The 23,836-nt window shown below is 50.3% G+C and overlaps 1 protein-coding gene across 6 annotated transcripts in view; it reads left to right on the top strand.

The window, feature by feature from the left end:
* The window catches only part of ST3GAL3 (ST3 beta-galactoside alpha-2,3-sialyltransferase 3), a 389,817-nt gene that overhangs the window by 93,878 nt on the left and 272,103 nt on the right, over positions 1-23,836 (top strand). The window lies entirely within an intron of this gene.

The raw sequence follows: 23,836 nt of genomic DNA, 5'->3' as shown, positions 1-23,836 counted from the left end.
CATATAATGGAATCAACAAATTTTGGTGTGTGATTGTAGTCAATTAATATATCATTATTACAAAGCTAATGCTGGAAGGCGGGGGAAAGAAAATGTTCAATCAAAGTTTGACTAATGATCAGCTTTGATTGTATAAATATAGCTGAAACTGGTATTAATAGGGAACAAATATTTCATTTTAGCATTTAAAAAGGATTAATATTGGCCAAATAATGAATAACTACTGCAAACTCAAGAGCATTATAATTATGAGTGTTGCACTGTTTAACCTGCTGTAGTTTTATAATTATGAGCAAGATAATAGTTTTGCTATTATCTTACTGCTGGGTGTAATAGATCTAGATCATATATAAAGGCACTGTTATAGTGTTTTTGGAAAATACATAGGAACATAATCTTTTTCCTTTGTTGCAGCAATAAGCTTGGTATCAGCCATAGGGTGTTAATACAGGACATTGGGGCCTGTAGGTTCTTTCTTACTTAAAGCAGTTGCAATTAACTGTTATACTAAACTTCGGAGACGGTGTTATATAGCAATTTGAAAAATATAAAAGTTTTCCCTAGCATGGTGAACATTTGTATAACATTAGCAGTGCATAAAACAGCTCATGATATAAATGGATAATTCAGTATAAAGAATAAAATCTTTTGGAAAAGAGACCACAATGTATAGTTTTAAAATGTAAGCAGCTAGAAATCAGGGAATTCAAAGAGGGGCATAATCGAACGCGAACGCCTATCTCCATGGGTGTCTATCTCCAAAAATGGGTACGTGAAGAGGTGGGACAGACCGTATTTTCGAAAAAATGGACGTTTTTCAGCTGGGCGTTTGGTTTTTTTAGCGATAATGGAAACTAAAAACGCCCAGCTCAAAAACTTCCTAATCCGAGCCATCTGGTCGTGGGAGGGGCCACGATTCGTAGTACACTCACCCCCCTGACATGCCAGGACACCAACTGGGCACCCTAGAATTCATTGCGGTGGACTTCAGACAACGCTCCCACATGCATAGCTCCCTTACCACGGGTGCTGAGCACCCAACCCCCCTCCCCCAAAACCCACTACCCACAAATGTACAACACTACCATAGCTCTTAAGGGTGAAGGGGGCTCCTACATGTGGGTACAGTGGGTTTTGGAGGCCTCCCATTTACCAGCACAAGTGTTACAGTTAGGGGGGGATGGGCCTGGGTCCACCTGGCTGAAGTGCACTGCGGTACCCACTAAAAGTGCTCCAGGGACCTGCATACACGCAGGCCTCTAGGACTTGTTGCTGCTATATAACTTTGGCACACCAGTTGACACCTGAAGACTAATCTCTCCGAAAACGTCCTTTATTGGAATAAGCACGCTTACTCACAGTTAACTGCAGATCAGAGGTTGTGCCCCACTGGCAACGAGTCTCGCTGGTACTGAGATTAGCGGTAGGTCAGAGCTGGCAGAATGCTGTACAATGCCCTCTTTCAGCCACATTCAAGGTAAGAACTAAGTTCTCTAACGTGGCTAACACGTGAAAGAGATCTAAAACTGGCTTACAAAAATGGCCACTACCTCATGGACTACTGGAAACAAAACAGGGCACACTCTGACCCAGTAAGCAGGGGGAAAAGCACCATGGGAGTGTTATGATTGGGGTCAGAACCCCTCTCAAACTTACCTTTTTCCTTGTGGTCAGCTTAGCTGGCTTCTGTTTCTTTTGTTTGTCCTTTCTGAGCAGCTGGTTCTCTCTCTCTGTGCTGGCAGCTTCCAGCAGCATGACTCTAATTGTTTCACTTTACCACAGCTGTGTGGGTGGACTGAGTTAGCTCTACCTCTCTTTGGGTGTACTGGCTTCAAGTGCTTCACAGTTTTGCATTGGTGTGGGTTGGGCCTCTCTGGGTCAGTGTGCTGTTGCCTGGGGCTAGGGAGTGTGACATCATCAGGGAGGGCCTTGATAAGGAAGTGGTGTTGTTTCCTTCAGGGCCTTTGCAACGGTGGTGTTTGCTTTAGGTAGGGTGGTGCAGTGTGCACTTTGTGTCTAGTTTCCCTGCTTGCTTTTGCTAAGGTCCAGGTTAGTGTTAGTGCAGTGTGCACTAGTGTTTGTGTGTTTAGCTTTCCTGCTTTTCCCTTATGGTTCCACTGCTTTTCCCTCTTGGTTTTGGAAGCATTGCTGTGTGTAGGGCTTTGGAAGCTCTGTTACTGTTAGAAGTACTTCAGGGTTTGATGTTGTTAGGAACACTACAGATTTTGCTGTTAGAAGTACTCCTGGTGTTTGTGCTATTGGGAGCATTGCAGTCTTTGCTGTTTGGGTTTTGGTGCTGTAGGAAGCACCTTGTTAGTTTGGTGTCTAGCTTGCCAGATTAGTGCTTAGGAAGCACCTTGTTAGTTTTGTGTCTCGCTTGCTAGGGTAGGGCTTAGGGAACTCCTTGTTAGTTTTGTATCTAGCTTGCTAGAGCAGTGCTTAGGTAGCTTGTTAGTTTTGTGTTTAGCTTGTTAGTGTAGAGCTCTGCTTGTAGCTTGGTGCTTAGTAGCACCTGTGTTAGCTTTGTGTTTAGTTCCCTGCTCTGTTAGTTTAGGGCTTAGGAAGTCCCTTTGTTGAGCAGGGCTTAGGAGCTCCTGTTTAGTATAGGGCTTAGGAAGTCCTTTTGTCAGTTTACTGTTAGGAACTCTCCTGCTGGTTTAGGGCTTTGGAGCACGTAGATCAGTTTAGGTTTAGGAGTACTTCTGTTTCCAGTCCTGGTCCCTGTGTCATCCGGTATCCGGTAAGTCCTGCCGGCCACTCGAACCCAAGGGCTCAACACTTGGGGGGTAGTGGCCAAGCGCAGGTGAAGCTGTACAGACCAGTCCAGTGTGTTCCGGTCCGGTGTGTGTTCCAGTCTGGTGCGCTCCAGTCCAGTGTGTTCCGGTCCGGTGTCCTCCAGTCCTGGGGATTGCAGTCCAGTGTTCCAGTTCTGTGTCCTCCAGTCCGGGGGATTCCAGTCCGTGTGTTCCGGCTCGCTGGGCGGTGCCTGCAGTTCCTTCCGATGCCGGTGTGCTTGCCCAACGTTGGTTGGTGGGTTTTGCCTGCTGCTGTCGCTCCTCGGCAGCAGCCCAAGGGCTCACGTTTGCTCCTGAACCTGAGAACCTGACAGGGAGTAGAGCCTACCGACTACCAACATCGTGAGCATTTGCCACAAGCTAGTGGAATCACGGAGCCCAATACCCTACACCCACCACAATGCATTGCTGATCTGACTCTGCAGTGCCCTTAACAGAAAAGGTGTCACACTCACCCGAGAGCCACATCAGAACCAGGGAAAGGCTGTCAGAGGATAGAACACATTCTGCTGTCATGGAGGTGGGTACGGCATTTGAGGCTGGCATACAGGCTGGAAAAAAAAGTTTGTTTTTTGGGTGGGAGGGGGTAGTGACCACTGGGGGAGTCCGGGGAGGTCATCCCCGATTCCCTCCAGTGGTCATCTGGTCAGTTGGGGCACTTTTTTGGAACTTGTTTGTGAAAAAAAAGGGTCCAAAAAAAGTGACCCAAAATCACGGTAAAAACGCCTTTTTTTTATTATCAGCTAAAGACGCCCAACTCTCCTCGGCCGATAACCACGCCCTAGTTCCGCCTTCACCAGGCCTCCGACATGCCCCCGTCAACTTTACCCGTTTCTGCGATGGATTGCAGTTGGAAACGCCCAAAATCGGCTTTCGATTATACCGATTTGGGCGCCCACGGGAGAAAGATGCCCATCTCCCGATTCGGGTTGCAATATAGGCGTTTTTCTCTTTCGATTATAAGCAGGAAAGTCACTTAAAATTTCATTGATCTGATGATGTAATCCGTTGGGTTGGTCGTGAGCCCTTGGGCCCTGGCCGAGGCCAGCAGGGCGCCGACCCAGGCCAAGGGGAGACTGACCCACCACCGCACACCCCAGCTACACAATACCCCTTAAGCTATCCCTCCCCACAGTCCCTCAGGAAGAAGGAAAATAGGCATACAGGCGGGCCTCGCGGCCGAACCGGAACCCACGCACACAGAGCCACTCGTGCGAGCCTCACGGCTGAACTGGAACCCAATCACACACAGGGAGGGGTGAAAGATCCCAGAGGGCCCCAAGATGCCAGACACGTGCTGAACACCAGCAATAGGGTAGAGGGGGAAACAAAGGACCAGAGCGGGCCACGCCCACCCAGGGGACTAGCGCAGGACAGGGGAACTAACACAGCAACCCCCCCCCCCCCACCAGGGTAGGAGCCCCAGGCAGAAGCCAGAGGAACCAGACACAAAAGGAAGGCAGAAAGCCTTTGCCTCAAACCCACTATAGACAGAGGCACACAGAACACAAAGGGTTAAGCTTGTAGAGCCAGCAGAGAGAGAGTGCCATAAATCAACAAACAATCAGAAAGAACGCTTCCCCTCCCGAGAGCGGGGCCCATCCAACAAACACACTGGCAGAGGCAGGAATACAATACACACAGTACACAAAGGGTTAAACTCACTGAGCCAGCAGGGACACTGGGAAGAGAAATCCTTAAAACAAATAAAGGAGGACGCTCTCACTCAGCCCAGAGCCCCAGAGGCTGAGCAATGTCCAGCCCCCACTAAACAAACGAGCAGCTGACCCTGATTACAGAGCTACATGCACACACACACACACAGCAGCAGCTAACCCAGAGGGAAGGAAAAGAATACTCTAATACAACACAGATCCCTGTCAGAACCTAGAGCACGTTCTGAGAGAAAACTCTCAGGCTTTCCTGTCACCACAAAGTAAGTAACGCAAAAGCAGAGAAACTCTTCAGCTGCAGGCTAAAGTACTATCCCCTGACGTCAGCACAACCACTGGCAGCCAATCATAGTAACATAGTAACATAGTAGATGACAGCAGAAAAAGACCTAGACAGTCCATCCAGTCTGCCCAACAAGATAAACTCATATGTGCTAGTTTTTTTTGTATACCTTACCTTGATTTGTACCTGTCTTTTTCAGGGCACAGACCGTATAAGTCCGCCCAGTACTATCCCCGCCTCCCAACCACCAGCCCCGCCTCCCACCACCAGCTCTGGCACAGACCGTATAAGTCTACCCAGCACTATCCCCGCCTCCCAACCACCAGCCCTGGCACAGACCGTATAAGTCTGCCCAGCACTAGCCCCGCCTCCCAACCGTCTCTGCCGCCCATTCAAGGCTAAGCTCCTGAGGATCCCTTCCTTCTGAACAGGATTCCTTTATGTTTATCCCACACATGTTTGAATTCTGTTACCATTTTCCTCTCCACCACCTCCCGCGGGAGGGCATTCCAAGCATCCACCACCCTCTCCGTGAAAAAATACTTCCTGACATTTTTCTTAAGTCTGCCCCCCTTCAATCTCATTTCATGCCCTCTCGTTCTACCGCCTTCCCATCTCCGGAAAAGGTTCGTTTGCGGATTAATACCTTTCAAATATTTGAACGTCTGTATCATATCACCCCTGTCTCTCCTTTCTTCCAGGGTATACATGTCCAGGTCAGCAAGTCTCTCCTCATACGTCTTCTAACGTAAATCCCATACCATCCTCGTAGCTTTTCTTTGCACCGCTTCAATTCTTTTTACATCCTTAGCAAGATACGGCCTCCAAAACTGAACACAATACTCCAGGTGGGGCCTCACCAACGACTTGTACAGGGGCATCAACACCTCAATCAGAAGAGACGTCCCCCCCTCCCCCTCAGCCAAACCGGCAGAATCATAACATCACCCCCCCTTCAAGGGCCCCCCCTACCCCGTCCACGAGGTTTAGGTTTGTGAGGGAAAAGGCAATGGAACCGTCTGACTAGGACTGGCACGTGGACATGAGTAGCGTCCTCCCAGGAGTTGTCTGCCGGTCCGTATCCCTTCCACGCAATGAGATACTGGAGATGTCCCCGGAAGCGCCTTGCATCCAAGACATCCCGGACTTCGTATTCCCCTTGGGAGGCTGAGATGGCTGGACTAGCAGGCAACGCGGGCAAAGCCTTTTTTCTCAGAATCACAGGCTTCAGCAAGGACACATGAAAGGTGTTATGTACCCGTAATGTAGGTGGTAACTTTAGCTGATAACAGACCCGATTCACTTGCCTCACAATGGGATACGGGCCCACAAATCGAGGTGCAAAGCGGGAGGAGGGGATCTTCAGACGAAGATTACGACAACCACACCAAGTCGCCAGGCTGGAAGCGCGGTTCCACTCTGTGAGACCAATCCGCTTGGCGTTTCATACGAGCGGAGGTCACTCGCAGCGCTTTCTGAACTGACGACCAAATTGTTTGGAGCGAGGTCACCGCATCGGCCGCTGCCGGGACATCCGAGTTGGTTTTCAAGGGGGCTGGTATCCGCGGATGTCGTCCATATACGATGTAAAAGGGTGAAGCGCCCGTGGCTGAGCTCACTCGGTTATGAGCGAATTCTCCGAGGACAAGCAGGCTGCTTGTTCTCACTGATGGGTGACGTCCTCGGCAGCCCCTCCAATCGGAATCTTCCTAGCAAAGTCCTTTGCTAGCTCTCGCGCGCCCACGCGCACCGCGCATGCGCGGCCGTCTTCCCGCCCGAAACCGGCTCGAGCCGGCCAGTCTTCTTTCGTCCGCACTCGGTACGGCTGTGTTTTTTGTCGTGTCGAGCCCCGGAGAGTCGACCTCGCGCGTCCGTTTTATATTGACGTGTTTTTCTTCGGAAAAGTTCTGTAAAGTTGTCGGGAAGTGCTCCGAAAAACCCCTTGGGTCTCGTTTTCCCTTCCCGTATTTCCAGTTTTTGCCCCGGTAAGTTTTCTTTCGTCGTCGGGGTAGGCCTTCTTTCGGCCTCGGTCGAGATTTTTTCTCCCTTAAAGTTTTGGTGCTCCAAATTCGTCATTTCGGATTTTGACTTCGCCGGCGTGATTTTTCCGCCCATGACATCGAAGCCTTCCAGCGGCTTCAAGAAGTGCACCCAGTGCGCCCGGGTAATCTCGCTCACTGATAGGCACTCTTCGTGTCTTCAGTGTCTGGGGGCCGAGCACCGTTCCCAGAACTGTAGTCTGTGTTCCCTGTTACAGAGGCGGACTCAAGTAGCGAGATTAGCCCAGTGGAACGTTTTGTTCTCGGGCTCTTCGTCGGCATCGGCACCGGGGTCATCGTGTGCATCGACGTCATCAGCGTCCAGACCTTCACCCTTGGCTTCCAGTGCATCGAGTGCATCGAGGCATCGGCCCTCTGCATCGGCGCCGAGACATCGGATAGCTGCATCGACGTCGGTGGTACCGGGACCTCGTCTCCTGATGTCGTCGGACGGTGGTGCATCGAGTGGAGTGCAGGTGAGGGCTGTCCATTCCCCTGCTGGTGGCGGTGAGCCCTCGGGTGGGTCTCCTCCTACCCTGAGGGCTCCTGCGGTACAGCCCCCCCGAGATCGACCCTCTTCGGTCTCGGCCCCGAGGAAGCGACGGATGGATTCTACGTCCTCCTCGTCGGTGCCGGGGAGCTCCGGTGACATGCTTCGGAAGAAGTCGAAGAAGCATCGACACCGGTCCCCTCCCCGTGTCGGCACCGAGAGCTCTGGGTCGCCGAGGGAGTCGGCACCCAGCAGGCATCGGCACCGAGAGGACCGCTCACCCTCTGTTCAGGAGGTGTCGATGCGCTCCGCTCTGGACAGCCCGGAACAGCCTCCACGCCCGGAACAGGTTCTGACGTCGACGCCTGCATCGACCTCCATGCCTTTCTCTGCAGCCGCTCTGAACGAGAGCCTCCGGGCCGTTCTCCCAGAGATTCTGGGGGAGCTGTTGCGCCCTACCCCTCCGGTACCGGCGGTGCTTGCGCCTCCGGTACCGTCGAGCGTGGCGCCGGCTGGCCCATCGACCGGGGTGAGGTCCCCGACGTCGGTACCGCGTGCGGTGCCGACTGCGGCCACCTCCCAGGAGGGCTCCCCGACTACGTCGGCGGAGGGAGCTTCGCCGATGCGGGCGAGGGAGTCTACCTCTCGACGCCCCCATCGTGGACGTGGCTCCACAGAGTCGAGCCGGGCGCGGTTGCAGACGCAGGTCCGTGAACTTGTGTCTGACACCGAGGGTGAGGCCTCGTGGGAAGAAGAAGAAGACCCCAGATATTTCTCTGACGAGGAGTCTGAGGGTCTTCCTTCTGATCCCACTCCCTCTCCTGAAAGACAGCTTTCTCCTCCCGAGAGTCTGTCTTTTGCTTCCTTTGTCCGGGAGATGTCTACGGCCATCCCCTTCCCGGTGGTTGTGGAGGACGAGCCCAGGGCTGAAATGTTTGAGCTCCTGGACTATCCTTCTCCACCTAAGGAAGCGTCCACTGTTCCCTTGCACCATGTCCTGAAAAAGACATTGCTTGCGAACTGGACCAAGCCACTAAGTAATCCCCACATCCCCAAGAAGATCGAGTCCCAGTACCGGATCCATGGGGACCCAGAGCTGATGCGCACCCAGTTGCCTCACGACTCTGGAGTTGTGGATCTGGCCCTAAAGAAGGCTAAGAGTTCTAGGGAGCATGCTTCGGCGCCCCCGGGCAAAGACTCTAGAACCTTAGACTCCTTTGGGAGGAAGGCCTACCATTCTTCTATGCTCGTGGCCAAGATTCAGTCTTACCAGCTCTACACGAGCATACACATGCGGAATAATGTGCGGCAGTTGGCGGGCTTGGTTGATGCTCTTCCCCCCGAGCAAGCCAAGCCTTTTCAGGAGGTGGTCAGGCAGCTGAAGGCGTGCAGAAAATTCCTGGCCAGAGGAGTGTATGACACTTTTGATGTTGCGTCCAGGGCCGCAAGGTGTGGTGATGCTCAGGCTCTCATGGCTGCGTGCCGCCGACCTGGAGAATAGACTCCAGCAGCGGATTGCGGACTCGCCTTGCCGTGCGGACAATATTTTTGGAGAGAAAGTCGAACAGGTGGTAGAGTCTCTCCACCAGCGGGACACCGCATTCGACAAGTTCTCCCGCCGGCAGCCTTCAGCTTCTACCTCTACAGGTAGACGATTTTTCGGGGGAAGGAAGACTGCTCCCTATACTTCTGGTAAGCGTAGGTACAATCCTCCTTCCCGACAGCCTGCGGCCCAGGCTAAGCCCCAGCGCGCTCGCTCTCGTCAGCAGCGTGCGACTCAGCAAGGCCCCGCGGCTCCCCAGCAAAAGCAAGGGGCGAGCTTTTGACTGGCTCCAGCAGAGCATAGCCGACATCCAAGTGTCAGTGCCGGGCGACCTGCCAGTCGGAGGGAGGTTGAAAGCTTTTCACCAAAGGTGGCCTCTCATAACCTCCGATCAGTGGGTTCTGCAAATAGTCCGGCAAGGATACACCCTCAATTTGGCCTCCAAACCTCCAAATTGTCCACCGGGAGCTCAGTCTTACAGCTTCCAGCACAAGCAGGTACTTGCAGAGGAACTCTCCGCCCTTCTCAGCGCCAATGCGGTCGAGCCCGTGCCATCCGGGCAAGAAGGGCTGGGATTCTATTCCAGGTACTTCCTTGTGGAAAAGAAAACAGGGGGGATGCGTCCCATCCTAGACCTAAGGGCCCTGAACAAATATCTCGTAAAAGAAAAGTTCAGGATGCTTTCCCTGGGCACCCTTCTCCCCATGATTCAGCAAAACGATTGGCTATGCTCTCTGGACTTGAAGGATGCCTACACACACATCCCGATACTGCCAGCTCACAGACAGTATCTGCGATTTCAGTTGGGCACACGCCACTTCCAGTACTGTGTGCTACCCTTTGGGCTCGCCTCTGTGCCCAGAGTGTTCACAAAGTGCCTAGCTGTAGTAGCAGCGGCACTTCGCAGGCTGGGGGTGCATGTGTTCCCATATCTCGACGATTGGCTGGTGAAGAACACATCCGAGGCAGGAGCCCTGCAGTCCATGCAGATGACTATTCACCTCCTGGAGCTACTGGGGTTTGTGATAAATTATCCAAAGTCCCATCTTCTCCCAGTGCAGAAACTCAAATTCATAGGAGCTCTGCTGGATTCTCGGACGGCTCGCGCCTATCTCCCAGAGGCGAGGGCCAACAACTTGTTGTCCCTCGTCTCGCGGGTGCGAGCGTCCCAGCAGATCACAGCTCGGCAGATGTTGAGATTGCTGGGCCACATGGCCTCCACAGTTCATGTGACTCCCATGGCCCGTCTTCACATGAGATCTGCTCAATGGACCCTAGCCTCCCAGTGGTATCAGGCTGCTGGGGGTCTAGAAGACGTGATCCACCTGTCCACGAGTTTTCTCGAATCCCTCTATTGGTGGACAATCCGGTCCAATTTGACTCTGGGACGTCCTTTCCAAATTCCTTAGCCACAAAAAGTGCTGACAACGGATGCGTCTCTCCTGGGATGGGGAGCTCATGTCGATGGGCTTCACACCCAAGGAAGCTGGTCCCTCCAGGAACGCGGTCTACAGATCAATCTCCTGGAGTTGCGAGCGATCTGGAACGCTCTGAAAGCTTTCAGAGATCGGCTGTCCCATCAAATTATCCAAATTCAGACAGACAACCAGGTTGCCATGTACTATGTCAACAAGCAGGGGGGCACCGGATCTCGCCCCCTGTGTCAGGAAGCCGTCAGCATGTGGCTCTGGGCTCGCCGTCTCGGCATGGTGCTCCAAGCCACATATCTGGCAGGCGTAAACAACAGTCTGGCCGACAGACTGAGCAGGATTATGCAACCTCACGAGTGGTCGCTCAATTCCCGAGTGGTGCGCCAGATCTTCCAAGTGTGGGGCACCCCCTTGGTGGATCTCTTCGCATCTCGAGTGAACCACAAAGTCCCTCAGTTCTGTTCCAGGCTTCAGGCCCACGGCAGACTGGCATCGGATGCCTTCCTCCTGGATTGGGGGAAGGGCCTGCTGTATGCTTATCCTCCCATTCCTCTGGTGGGGAAGACTTTGTTGAAACTCAAGCAAGACCGAGGCACCATGATTCTGATTGCTCCTTTTTGGCCGCGTCAGATCCAGGGGCGTATCTGCGTGGGGCCTCAGGGGCCTGGGCCCCCGCAGATTTTGCCCTGGCCCCCCCTACCGCCATCAACCCTCCCCCGCTGCCGTTCTTACTTTTGCTGGCGGGGGACCCCAACCCCCGCCAGCCGAGGTCTGCTTCCACCTGCCGCTGCCTTCAAAACTTCTTCTTCAGCCGGCGGGGGACCCCAAACCCCCGCCAGCCGCCCCGCGCTGTTTAAAATTCATCTTCGGCCTCCGTGGCCGTGCTGCTGGGATAGGCGGCGCTGTTGAAATCCACTTCGGAGTCTGACGTCGTTGTACGTTGTACGTGCTGCGACGTCAGACTCCGAAGTGGATTTCAACAGCGCCGCCTATCCCAGCAGCACGGCCACGGAGGCCGAAGATGAATTTTAAACAGCGCGGGGCGGCTGGCGGGGGTTTGGGGTCCCCCGCCGGCTGAAGAAGAAGTTTTGAAGGCAGCGGCAGGTGGAAGCAGACCTCGGCTGGCGGGGTTGGGGTCCCCCGCCAGCAAAAGTAAGAACGGTAGCGGGGGAGGGTTGGCGGCGGGAGGGGGGTGGAGAGACTAAGTTATTGGTGGCGGTGGGGGCTCGGCGGCGGCGGCGGCGGCGGCGGGGGGGGGGGGGGGGGGGCGGGGGGGGCGCTAAAATGTGCCCCCTCCCTCTGGCTCTGGCCCCCCCTACCGCCGGAGTCCAGATACGCCCCTGGTCAGATCTGGTTCCCTCTTCTTCTGGAGTTATCCTCCGAAGAACCGTGGAGATTGGAGTGTTTTCCGACCCTCATCACGCAGGACGAAGGGGCTCTTCTGCATCCCAGCCTCCGGTCCCTGGCTCTCACGGCCTGGATGTTGAGAGCGTAGACTTTGCCTCTTTGGGTCTGTCAGAGGGTGTCTCCCGCGTCTTGCTTGCTTCCAGGAAAGATTCCACTAAGAGGAGTTACTTCTTTCTGTGGAGGAGGTTTGCCGTCTGGTGTGACAGCAAGGCCCTAGCTCCTCGCTCTTGTCCTACACAGACCCTGCTTGAATACCTTCTGCACTTGTCTGAGTCTGGTCTCAAGACCAACTCTGTAAGAGTTCACCTTAGCGCAATCAGTGCATACCATTACCATGTGGAAGGTAAGCCGATCTCAGGACAGCCTTTAGTTGTTCGCTTCATGAGAGGTTTGCTTTTGTCAAAGCCCCCTGTCAAGCCTCCTACAGTGTTATGGGATCTCAATGTCGTTCTCACCCAGCTGATGAAACCTCCTTTTGAGCCACTGAATTCCTGCCATCTGAAGTACTTGACCTGGAAGGTCATTTTCTTGGTGGCAGTTACTTCAGCTAGTAGAGTCAGTGAGCTTCAGGCCCTGGTAGCCCAGGCCCCTTACACCAAATTTCATCACAACAGAGTAGTCCTCCGCACTCACCCTAAGTTTCTGCCAAAGGTCGTGTCGGAGTTCCATCTGAACCAGTCAATTGTCTTGCCAACATTTTTTCCCCGTCCTCATTCCTGCCCTGCTGAACGTCAGCTGCACACATTGGACTGCAAAAGAGCATTGGCCTTCTATCTGGAGCGGACACAGCCCAACAGACAGTCCACCCAATTGTTTGTTTCTTTTGACCCCAATAGGAGGGGAGTGGCTGTAGGGAAACGCACCATATCCAATTGGCTAGCAGATTGCATTTCCTTCACTTACGCCCAGGCGGGGCTGGCTCTTGAGGGTCATGTCACGGCTCATAATGTTAGAGCCATGGCTGCGTCGGTAGCCCACTTGAAGTCAGCCTCCATTGAAGAAATTTGCAAAGCTGCGACATGGTCATCTGTCCACACATTCACATCTCATTACTGCCTGCAGCAGGATACCCGACGCGACAGTCGGTTCGGGCAGTCAGTTCTTCAGAACCTGTTTGGGCTTTAGGATCCAACTCCACCCCCCGAGGGCCCTGTTTGTTCTGTTCCAGGCTGCACTCTCAGTTAGTTGGTAAATTTTTTAGGTCAATCTCAGTTATGTCCTCGCCGTTGCGAGGCCCAATTGACCATGGTTGTTGTTTTGAGTGAGCCTGGGGGCTAGGAATACCCCATCAGTGAGAACAAGCAGCCTGCTTGTCCTCGGAGAAAGCGAATGCTACATACCTGTAGAAGGTATTCTCCGAGGACAGCAGGCTGATTGTTCTCACAAACCCGCCCGCCTCCCCTTTGGAGTTGTGTCTTCCCTTGAAGTGTATTGTCTTGCTACATACTGGACTGGCCGGCTCGAGCCGGTTTCGGGCGGGAAGACGGCCGCGCATGCGCAGTGCGCGTGGGCGAGCGAGAGCTAGCAAAGGACTTTGCTAGGAAGATTCCGATTGGAGGGGCTGCCGAGGACGTCACCCATCAGTGAGAACTATCAGCCTGCTGTCCTCGGAGAATACCTTCTACAGGTATGTAGCATTCGCTTTCTGCCCAAGGCAGCAGCTGACTCCAGTCATTGTGGTGCTCATTGACATACATCCGCAGGAATTGCTTCAAGCATTGATTCACTCGTTCTGTTTGGCCATTGGATTGTGGGTGATATCCCGACGAAAAGTTCAGCTTTATTTCAAGGGCCCGATTCAGGGCTCTCCAGAACTTTGAGACAAACTGTACTCCTCGATCAGAGGTAATAGATTCTGGCAGACCATGGAGACTAAAAAATAGCGCTGATGAAATACTGTGCCAGCTTCACTGCCGAAGGAAGGGTAGGCATGGGTATGAAGTGGGCCATTTTAGAAAACCGAACCACCACTACCAAGACAACTGTGTGCCCTTCAGAGTTGGGCAGATCCATAACAAAGTCCATGGCAATGTGGGTCCACGGTCTCTCAGGTACCGGTAAAGGCATCAGCAACCCCTGGGGTCTCCGACGGTCAGCTTTATGCTGGGCGCACTCAGGACACGCAGCCACAAACTCCTGCACATCCCGATCAAGTGAAGGCCACCAATACTGCTGGGAGATGAACCGCTTGGTTCCCAGGATCCCGGGACGTCCTGCCATTCGAGAGGCATGCCCCCATTGGAGTGTCTTTTCTCTCAGCCGGGGTGGCACAAAGGTCATCGCGGGCACAATGACATCGGGTTTAATTACATACTGCAGGGGTTCTTCCTCCAGGTCAGCCTCCATGGACCTGGAGAGGGCGTCTGCCTTGATGTTCTTCTCCGCTGGACGATAAGTCAGAATGAAATCAAAGCGGGAGAAGAATAGTGCCCACCGGGCCTGGCGAGGATTCAGCCTTCTCGCTTCTCGTAAATAAGTCAGGTTTTTATGGTCCGTGAACACCGTGAAGGGCTCCTGCGCCCCTTCCAGCAGATGACGCCATTCTTCCTGGGCCAATTTAATGGCTAATAGCTCCTGATCCCCAATGGCATAATTCTTCTCGGCAGGGGTATACTTTTTAGAGAAGAATGCACATGGGAGAAGTTTCCTACTGGGGTGGGCCTGGGACAGCACTGCTCCTACGCCAACCGATGATGCGTCCACTTCCACGAAAAATTTATTTGTCGGGTTGGGATGGCGCAACACTGGAGCTCCAACAAATGCCTGTTTCAGATTCGCATAATTCTTCTCGGCAGGGGTATACTTTTTAGAGAAGAATGCACATGGGAGAAGTTTCCCACTGGGGTGGGCCTGGGACAGCACTGCTCCTACGCCAACCGATGATGTGTCCACTTCCACGAAAAATTTATTTGTCGGGTTGGGATGGCGCAACACTGGAGCTCCAACAAATGCCTGTTTCAGATTCTCAAAGGCCTGACACGCCTCAGGCGACCAGTTGCGAGCGTCAGCGTTCTTCTTAGTCAAGGCAGTAAGAGGGGCAGTCAGGGACGAGTAATTCCAAATAAACTGCCTATAGTAGTTTGCAAAACCTAAGAAGCGCTGTAGAGCCTTACGCCCTGTAGGTTGCTGCCAGTGCAGGATGGCTGTCAGCTTACTGGGGTCCATACGCAGCCTGTGGTTAGAAATGATGTACCCCAGGAAGAGCAGTTCGGAGCGATGGAATTCACACTTTTCCAATTTCACATAGAGGTGGTTCTCCCTCAACCGCTGCAATACGGTCTTCACGTGCTCCTGGTGCTCTTCCTCAGCCCTTGAAAAAATCAAAATGTCGTCCAAGTAGACCATCACAAACGTATACAGGAGATCCCTGAAGATGTCATTCATGAAGGCTTGGAAGATGGCTGGAGCATTAGCAAGTCCAAACGGCATTACCAGATATTCGTAATGCCCGTCGCGGGTGTTAAACGCCGTCTTCCACTCATCCCCCTCCTTGATCCGCACAAGGTTGTAGGCCCCCCTGAGATCGAGCTTGGAGAAGATCTGGGCCCCCTGGAGGCGGTCAAACATCTCAGAAATCAAGGGAAGGGGGTATTTGTCCTTCCGCGTGATGGCATTGAGTCCCCTGTAGTCAATACAGGGGCGCAACCCCCCATCCTTCTTCTCCACGAAGAAGAATCCAGCCCCCGCGGGCGATTTAGAGGGCCGGATGAAGCCTCGAGCTAGGTTCTCTCGAATATACTGGGACATGGCTACAGTCTCTGGCCGGGATAGGGGGTATACGCGGCCACGGGGAGGTTCAGTGCCAGGTAGTAGCTCTATGGCACAGTCATAGGAGCGATGAGGAGGCAGAATCTCTGCTTGCTGTTTGGAAAAAACATCTCCAAAGGATCTGTAGGGCCCCGGTAACATAACATTGGCTCGATCCAAAGGAAGCGTCACTGGGGCTGGCGAGATCTTATCCAAACAGACCTTCTGGCAGCCCGGGCCCCATGCTGTCAATTCACCCCGGGCCCAATCAATGCAAGGGTTATGCAGGCGAAGCCAGGGTAATCCCAGGATTATGGCCTCAGTGGCCGACGGAAGGACGTAGAAGGAGATAACTTCTTTGTGTAAGACTCCTACCCGTATGGTCATAGGCACGGTCCTGGAGCGGAGAACTCCCCGAACCAGTCCCCAAGCCGCTGAGACAGTGATGGACTGAGATAACTCCATCGTAGGAATTTGATGAACCCGCACCAGGTCCGCGCTGATAAAGTTGCCTCCCGCCCCCGAGTCAACTAGCGCCTCAAAACAAGGGGTATCCTTAATCGCCAGTAGAACTGGCACCAAAACCTGCATCCAAGGGGAGACAGACTTTGGCCCTGACCCGGTCTCCCTAGTCGGTATCAGGGCTGCTGGTTTCCCGACTTCTTTCTCTTCGGGCACTCACGGACAAAGTGCCCCTTCACTCCACAATGCAGGCACAGCCCCTTAGAGCGTCTCCGCTGTCTCTCCTGGGCCGCCCGGTCAACCTGCATAGGTTCAGACCCGTCGGGCACACCCAGTGACGGGGAAGCAATGCTCTTGTGCGAGCTCCTCGAGTTAGCCCCTGCAACCTGCTGACCAGCGCGACGTTCACAGTCCCGCTCCCTGAACCGGATGTCCACCTGGGTGCAGAGACGGATGAGGTCGTTCAGATCTGAGGGCATCTCCCGGCCTGTGAGTTCGTCCTTAATGTTGGCCGAGACCCCATGCCAGAATACCGCAGTCAGGCTTGGGTTATCCCAACCTAGCTCCGCGGCCAAGGTCCGAAACTGGACGGCGTACTCACCCAGAGAGAGTCGCCCCTGATGTAGGTTCAACAGCTGAGTCGCCGCCGAAGCGGGCTTCCCGGGTTCCTCAAAGATGAGCCGAAATTGTTTCAAGAACTCTGCCAAATTATCCAGGAGGGGATCCTTCTTCTCCCATAAGGGCGAGGCCCAGGCCAGAGCGGGGCCTGCCAGTAGAGAGATAATATAAGCCACCTTCGCCCAATCTGAAGGAAAATCCCGGGCCTGCAACTCGAAGACAATTTGGCATTGATTGAGGAACCCCCGGCAGGTCTTACTGTCGCCCTCGTACCTCGGGGGCGTAGCCACCCGAATCCCTCGGCCGCATGCGTGGGAACCCTGCGGAGTAGAAGCTGGCGGGCCCTCCGCAGCCCCCGTGACAGCGTGTCTACCCGTTGAGACAGTGCGTTCACGACTCCCGATACCTGTTGTAGCTGAGCATGCAATTGCTGGAGCAGCTGCATGGGGGATGGATCGGTCGAGCTCATGGCTTTTGCGTTCTGTAATCCGTTGGGTTGGTCGTGAGCCCTTGAGCCCTGGCCAAGGCCAGCAGGGCGCCGACCCAGGCCAAGGGGAGACTGACCCACCACCGCACACCCCAGCTACACAATACCCCTTAAGCTACCCCTCCCCACAGTCCCTCAGGAAGAAGGGAAATAGGCATACAGGCGGGCCTCGCGGCCGAACCGGAACCCACGCACACAGAGCCACTCGTGCGAGCCTCACGGCTGAACTGGAACCCAATCACACACAGGGAGGGGTGAAAGATCCCAGAGGGCCCCAAGATGCCAGACACGTGCTGAACACCAGCAATAGGGCAGAGGGGGAAACAAAGGACCAGAGCGGGCCACGCCCACCCAGGGGACTAGCGCAGGACAGGGGAACTAACACAGCAACCCCCCCCCCCCCTTCCACCAGGGTAGGAGCCCCAGGCAGAAGCCAGAGGAACCAGACACAAAAGGAAGGCAGAAAGCCTTTGCCTCAAACCCACTGTAGACAGAGGCACACAGAACACAAAGGGTTAAGCTTGTAGAGCCAGCAGAGAGAGAGAGTGCCATAAATCAACAAACAATCAGAGAGAAGGCTTCCCCTCCCCAGAGCGGGGCCCATCCAACAAACACACTGGCAGAGGCAGGAATACAATACACACAGTACACAAAGGGTTAAACTCACTGAGCCAGCAGGCCGGAGGTTGAGCAATGCCCAGCCCCCACTAAACAAACGAGCAGCTGACCCTGATTACAGAGCTACTGTGCACACACACACACAGCAGCAGCTAACTCAGAGGGAAGGAAAAGAATACTCTAATACAACACAGATCCCTGTCAGAACCTAGATCACGTTCTGAGAGAAAACTATCAGGCTTTCCTGTCACCACCAAGTAAGTAACGCAAAAGCAGAGAAACTCTTCCGCTGCAGGCTAAAGTACTATCCCCTGACGTCAGCACAACCACTGGCAGCCAATCAGAAGAGACGTCCCCCCCTCCCCCTCAGCCAAACCGGCAGAATCATAACAGATGAGTAGACAATTTTGCATCAGAGGCTTTCATAGGTCAGTGTAGGTGGTTCGGGTATTGTGAAACAGCAGTCTGTATACTGTTGAAAGATTCACTCAGGCAGGGGATTTGCTCGGGCAGGCTCACTCAGGCAGGCAGGGGTTCACATGGAAGACATCTAGGAGACTTCTACTGAAGGCTTCTCATGGTTTCCAGTTACTTAAACAGTCCATCTAATAATTGTCCACTTCAATAGTAACATGCCATTAAGGGAGTTCTTCAGATTTCATTCTTTGCATAGTTCAAGGTATATGTAAAAAATCTAATTATGTAGACAGAAGCATTATCAAACATGACAAAATATCCTGTCATGACAATGCAACTGTAGGGGTCACTGTTCTGAAACTATACAATCCTTATACAATCCTGTTAAAAAAAATTTCACATCTCTTATTCCTTCTAGCTAACTTGCAATATCTTTTCTATACATGCTGAACATTTCACATAACTTAGCTCATTACAGACTGACCTTCTCAAAAGGAAAATAGTTTAACAGGACAGCTGTTTGTTTTTCTTTGTTTAAATTTGGAGTACGCCCTTCTGACATAGGTATCAGGTCAGGAAGTGGTGGCTATTGGTTTAGGAGGAGTGGCAATCATTGGGACTGGTGGGGGTGGCTGGTGTAGTACTTCCAGTGCACCAAGTCTCCAACTGTGAGAGCTTTTGGATGACTGGAGGCAGAGGCAAGGCTAGAGGCTATCAGTACCTCAATAGAAGCAGTAGAAAACCAAGTTCATTAGTATGTCATTATGTCAAGAGTCCCAAATTGCGCAGGAAGAATGTGCTTGGAGGAAAGATGATGTAGAGTAAGAGTACAAATGCAGAAGTATCCAGATGAGACAGGAGCAGGCCGAACTGGTGAGTCCACATTGGTGTGTCAGTCAATTGTTCACGTGGGTCATCTGGTATCAGGTGTGAAGAATTCCATTTGGACCCTAAATTCTCGCTTAAGTTGTTATGATCTTCACCGGTTTGAGACAAGGCGTCCTATTGAAACACCTTCCCTTTGTAGCCGGGCTTACCCATTTGAGAAGGAGGTCTGCTCTGGATGCCTTAGACTTCTTGGATGAACTGGAGTAGATTGCAGTCTCAAGTTTGGACCTTGGCAAGCAGAAGAGGTTGAGGATATGTGGACACTAGTGCTCAACAATAGAGAAAGAAAAACAGTCAAAATAGCAGCGATAAAGGAATTGACCCTTAGTAGGTATGTGTGGGAACAATTTCAAACAGCACAAAAACAAAAGAAAGTTAAAATGTTATAGCATTTCTTTCAGAAATGGTAGAACAATACAGAATGTAAACAACAGTGTTGCAAACAAGGCAGTGAGAATAAGTACAAATTTATGAAAAATCTAGAACCATAAAAATATCTAAGCATACAGGATGAAGTATGGCTGAGTCAAGGTTTGTAGCAGGCTTCACATATTATAGTGTCTGCAAAGACATGTATGGGCGTCCTCAGTTTCCATTATTGCCAAAAATCAGAAACAACCAAGTCTAAGGACGACCATCTCTAAGGTCGACCTAAATTTCCAGATTTGGGCGTCCCTGACCGTATTATCATAAAACGTAAAATAGTAATATTTCATAAAAAATATATACAATAAGTTACAGAAAAATGATAAAATATAGAAATTAACTATACAAGGCTTATAAATAAAACATAATGTATGGAATATATATAAAATTAACAGACTAATCTTTTTATGAAAAACTGTACGCTTGAATATACTTATATATATAAGTATATTCAAGCGTACAGTTTTTCATAAAAAGATTACTGTCTGTTAATTTTTTAATACATCGTGCAGACATATTTTATTAAATATACTCCATACATTATATTTTATTTATAAGCTTTGTATAGTTAATTTCTATATTTTACTTATCATTTTTCTGTAACTTATTGTATATATTTTTTATGAAATATTAGTATTTTATGTTCATACACATATCTTTGTCCGTATGGCTTGTATTTAGCAACTGATGTATATACATGTTTATTTATGCTTTAACTGTCTATTTATACATGTTTTTGATTATCGTAATATTTTACTAATTTTTATTCTGTAATATTTTCCATTACCATTTGCTTTTAATACTCTGGTGTTTGCATCTTTATTTATATTAGGTTTGCTTTTATTTAATCTCTATTTAATTTTAATTTTCATTCAATTTTTATTTGTATATATGTGTGTTTTGTAGACTCCTGATGCAGGCCTAACGGCTGAAACACAACGGTTGTGTCAAGTCCTTTTTTTCATCAATAAACAAGTACTTTTAAGATCCATTTCTCCAGGTTTTGTTTTGCCATGGTGAAACATCCCACTTTCTTCTATACCTGCATTCTCCCGTGGGGCGTTCGAGTTATCCGCTTGACTGCGGATTTGTTTGAATCTAAATAGTCCACCATCTGTCTCGCTACTACACTTTCTATAATTTTAACAAACAAATGGGATATTTGCTATAGGATGATAATTACGAGCTTGAGTCTGGTCTAAAGTAGGAGACTTCAATAAAATAGCACCCTAATTACATGGAACTGACCTACTACCTAATGGTCTACAATTGTAGTATAGAGCCGGATCTTAAGAGTTAAAGAAGGAGTATTCAATACCGTTCTTGGGCAAATATCTAGCTGACAACAAGATTTGTGGAATTTATCATATAAACTTGAAAACTCATTCATACTCGGTATCACAAAATTTGACCAAACTCAATCCGTTGGTGTGACTACTTCCACAACATCTAAACTTACTAACTCGAAAGACTGTTCAGAACATGACGTTATCTGCTGGGGAAATTGGGTCAATCTCTTAGGTTGTGATAGCAAAGTTTATTGCAGTTTCTTGTGCCCAAAAGAATTAGATATAAATCGATCCTTGCTATGGCTTTGCTTCTGTTTCAGCACAATGCAAAAATTTGTTTCCATTGGAGTAAGATTAACTTGTAATTATTTATGTTTTTGTAAACTGCTAAAAAAAACACTTGTTTGGATTATATTATAGTTATATGTATGAGGTTTTTACTATTTGTTTAATTTTGATGTTTCGAGTTGCCTAGTCTCTTTTAATTATTCTAATCTATATGGAACCAGCAATGGTATGTAGCAGAATATACATTTTTTATTGTATTGTATAGAAAGACATGATGCTATGACAGAACAAGCCAATCAACTACTTAAGGCTCAGTGCCTGAAAATAAAAAGAATAAAAAGAAAGCAACCAGGAACCAAAAAATAAATGATGCGCAAAGTCTTCATTTCCTGAGGTTCTTTTTATCAAGGTGTGGTAGATTTTGAACTTAATGCACATAAACAGCAAGGATTAAAATGTAATAAGTGCAAACCTGTACAAGAAATGCAAGGGGAGTGACCTGCTTCTGCACTGGATTTACCGCACATGGCACACAGCATTCAGGCACCACTATTGGTGCATGCATATAATGCAGCCCCAACGCAAACTGTCAAGATGACCTTTGGGCATTGCAGTCCATTCCTGCTCCAACTGATCCCGTGCTCCAAGGCCCTCTGTCCTATCCTCCCACCTGCACAGGTGATCATGTGGTTTCCCCTCCCCCTTTAATGGTCTGACCCTTCCATGCACAAACTCTACCCCACCCCTGAATCCTACCCTCCCCGTACCCCCTCACCCCCATGCGGTCGACACTGGTGGTGCAGTGGTCCCTGGCGGGCAGCGATCCTTCTTTGCTGATGCCTGGGTTGGTGCTGGGATCCAAAATGGGATAAGCACCATTCTGGATCCCAGCACCAACTCAGGCACCAGTTTTCTTTTTGACCAGATGATATTTACAGCAGTACTAAGAAATGTTTAATTATATATTGTCTTTAGTGTTTGTATGTTAATGTGTATGTGTTTTGTACCCCGCCTAGAATTTCAGATAGAGTGGGATATATATTTTTAAAATAAATAACCTGAGCAGCAGTGGAGGAGGATCGCTGCCATCAGGGATCACTGCACCACCAATGTTGACCCCCCCCCCCCCCCCAGGAAAATCCAGAAGGGATGGAGGAGGGGAGGGTTTTCCTTCAGGGGCTGTGTTTTTCATGGGGTTGCAACCTCAAGAGGAGCCTTGGTAGGGGGGGGACTGCATATGTTTTGGGAGGGATAAGATGCACATGGGTGTTATTGGATGTATGCAGCAGGTATCATGGAATTTCACCTGTGCAGAGGGGGGAGGGTTAAGGGGTAGGAACTGAGATTAGAGGGGGTTGTCATGGTTGGAATGACAGTAGCTTCAATGCTGGATTGTCCATAGTAAAGCTGCAGTTACTGCCTTCTCTTGAGAGGCGGTAACTGCGGCTGTGCTATCGGTAGTCATGAGAGCTAGTGCACAGTACCAACCTGTGTCAGAGCTGACCAGTTCTTCATCCACGCATGTCATGCTCAGCTTCCACCCATTTCCATTTTAGGCAGCTAATGCAGGAATTGTGCTGCGCTGTCTCCTTTTTTTACGCAGAAGATATTAGGATGGGCCCATGCTAATTTCTTCTGCAGCTTAGTAAAAGGACCCTTCAGAGGCGTAACTGGGGGGGGGGTGCATCGGGATCGGCCACCCCCCCCCAACAGATTTTGAATGAAACAGCACCTGTGCGGATCGGCCCTTCAGCTTCACACTGCCGCATGTTTTACATAAGGTCTGCTCCTCCTGATGTCAAAACCTGACTACGCTTCTGCTTAGATTGTAAGCCATCTGGGGACTGGGAAATATCCTGGTAGCATCAAATATTGTCACTTGGTGGCTTGTTTGATTAATCTTGTTGTCTGCACAAACCACTTGTAACTGAATATACATATTTTTAAAAGGGATGGAGTTTATTTACATGGTACTTACTTCCATAGGAAAATGAAAGTGAGTATAATCAATTTTACATCTAAGATGCCTGTGCTCTACTTTATCTGACTTTAAATTTCAAGCATAGGTATTGCTGGCAGCAAAGAGATTTTCCTATTGAGTGGAGTGGAACAGGTGGATGTGAAGCGTCTGTTCACGCTTTCCAAAAATAGTAGGGCTAGGGGGCTTGTGATGAAACTACAGTGTAGTAAATTTAAAACAAATCGGAGAAAATGTTTCTTCACCCAACGCATAATTAAACTCTGGAATTCGTTGCCGGAGAACATGGTGAAGGCGGTTAACTTGGCAGAGTTTAAAAATGGTTTGGACGGTTTTCTAAAGGACAAGTCCATAGACCGCTACTAAATGGACTTGGGAAAAATCTACAATTTCGGGAATAGCATGTATAGAATGTTTGTACGTTTGGGAAGCTGCCAGGTGCCCTTGACCTGAATTGGCCGCTGTCGTGGACAGGGTGCTGGGCTTGATGGGCCTTTGGTCTTTTCCCAGTATGGCATTACTTATGTACTTAGTTGTGAGACAGGCTTATTTAAGAGCTAGGGGGGTCTTTTACAAAAGATTAGCTTAACTGCAGCAGGGCCCATTTTATTCCTATGGACCCTGCTGCAGATAACTCGAGCTAACCTTTAGTAAAAGACCCCCTAGGTTTTTCCAGGAAGGTCTTTTAACATTTGTACTTCTCTCTATTTTCTACCATTAGGAACTTGGTACATAAACATTGGCATATTTTTAGATTATTGCATTGCAAAGAAGTAAAACTATAGGAACACATTTTTCTACTTTATATAAATGTAAATCTGATTGGTAAATGGGGGACATTTTGGATCCATCCTACTATTATCCATTGAAGCCACTTTTTCAGACTAATTGCAGTATATCATATATTACTACTACTTAACATTTATAAAGTGGTACCAGGGTTACGCAGCACTGTGCA

The sequence above is a fragment of the Microcaecilia unicolor genome, chromosome 6 (genome assembly GCF_901765095.1).
Source record: "Microcaecilia unicolor chromosome 6, aMicUni1.1, whole genome shotgun sequence".
In the NCBI taxonomy this organism is placed as follows: Eukaryota; Metazoa; Chordata; class Amphibia; order Gymnophiona; family Siphonopidae; genus Microcaecilia; species Microcaecilia unicolor.
This window is presented reverse-complemented; position numbering and strand designations above follow the sequence as displayed.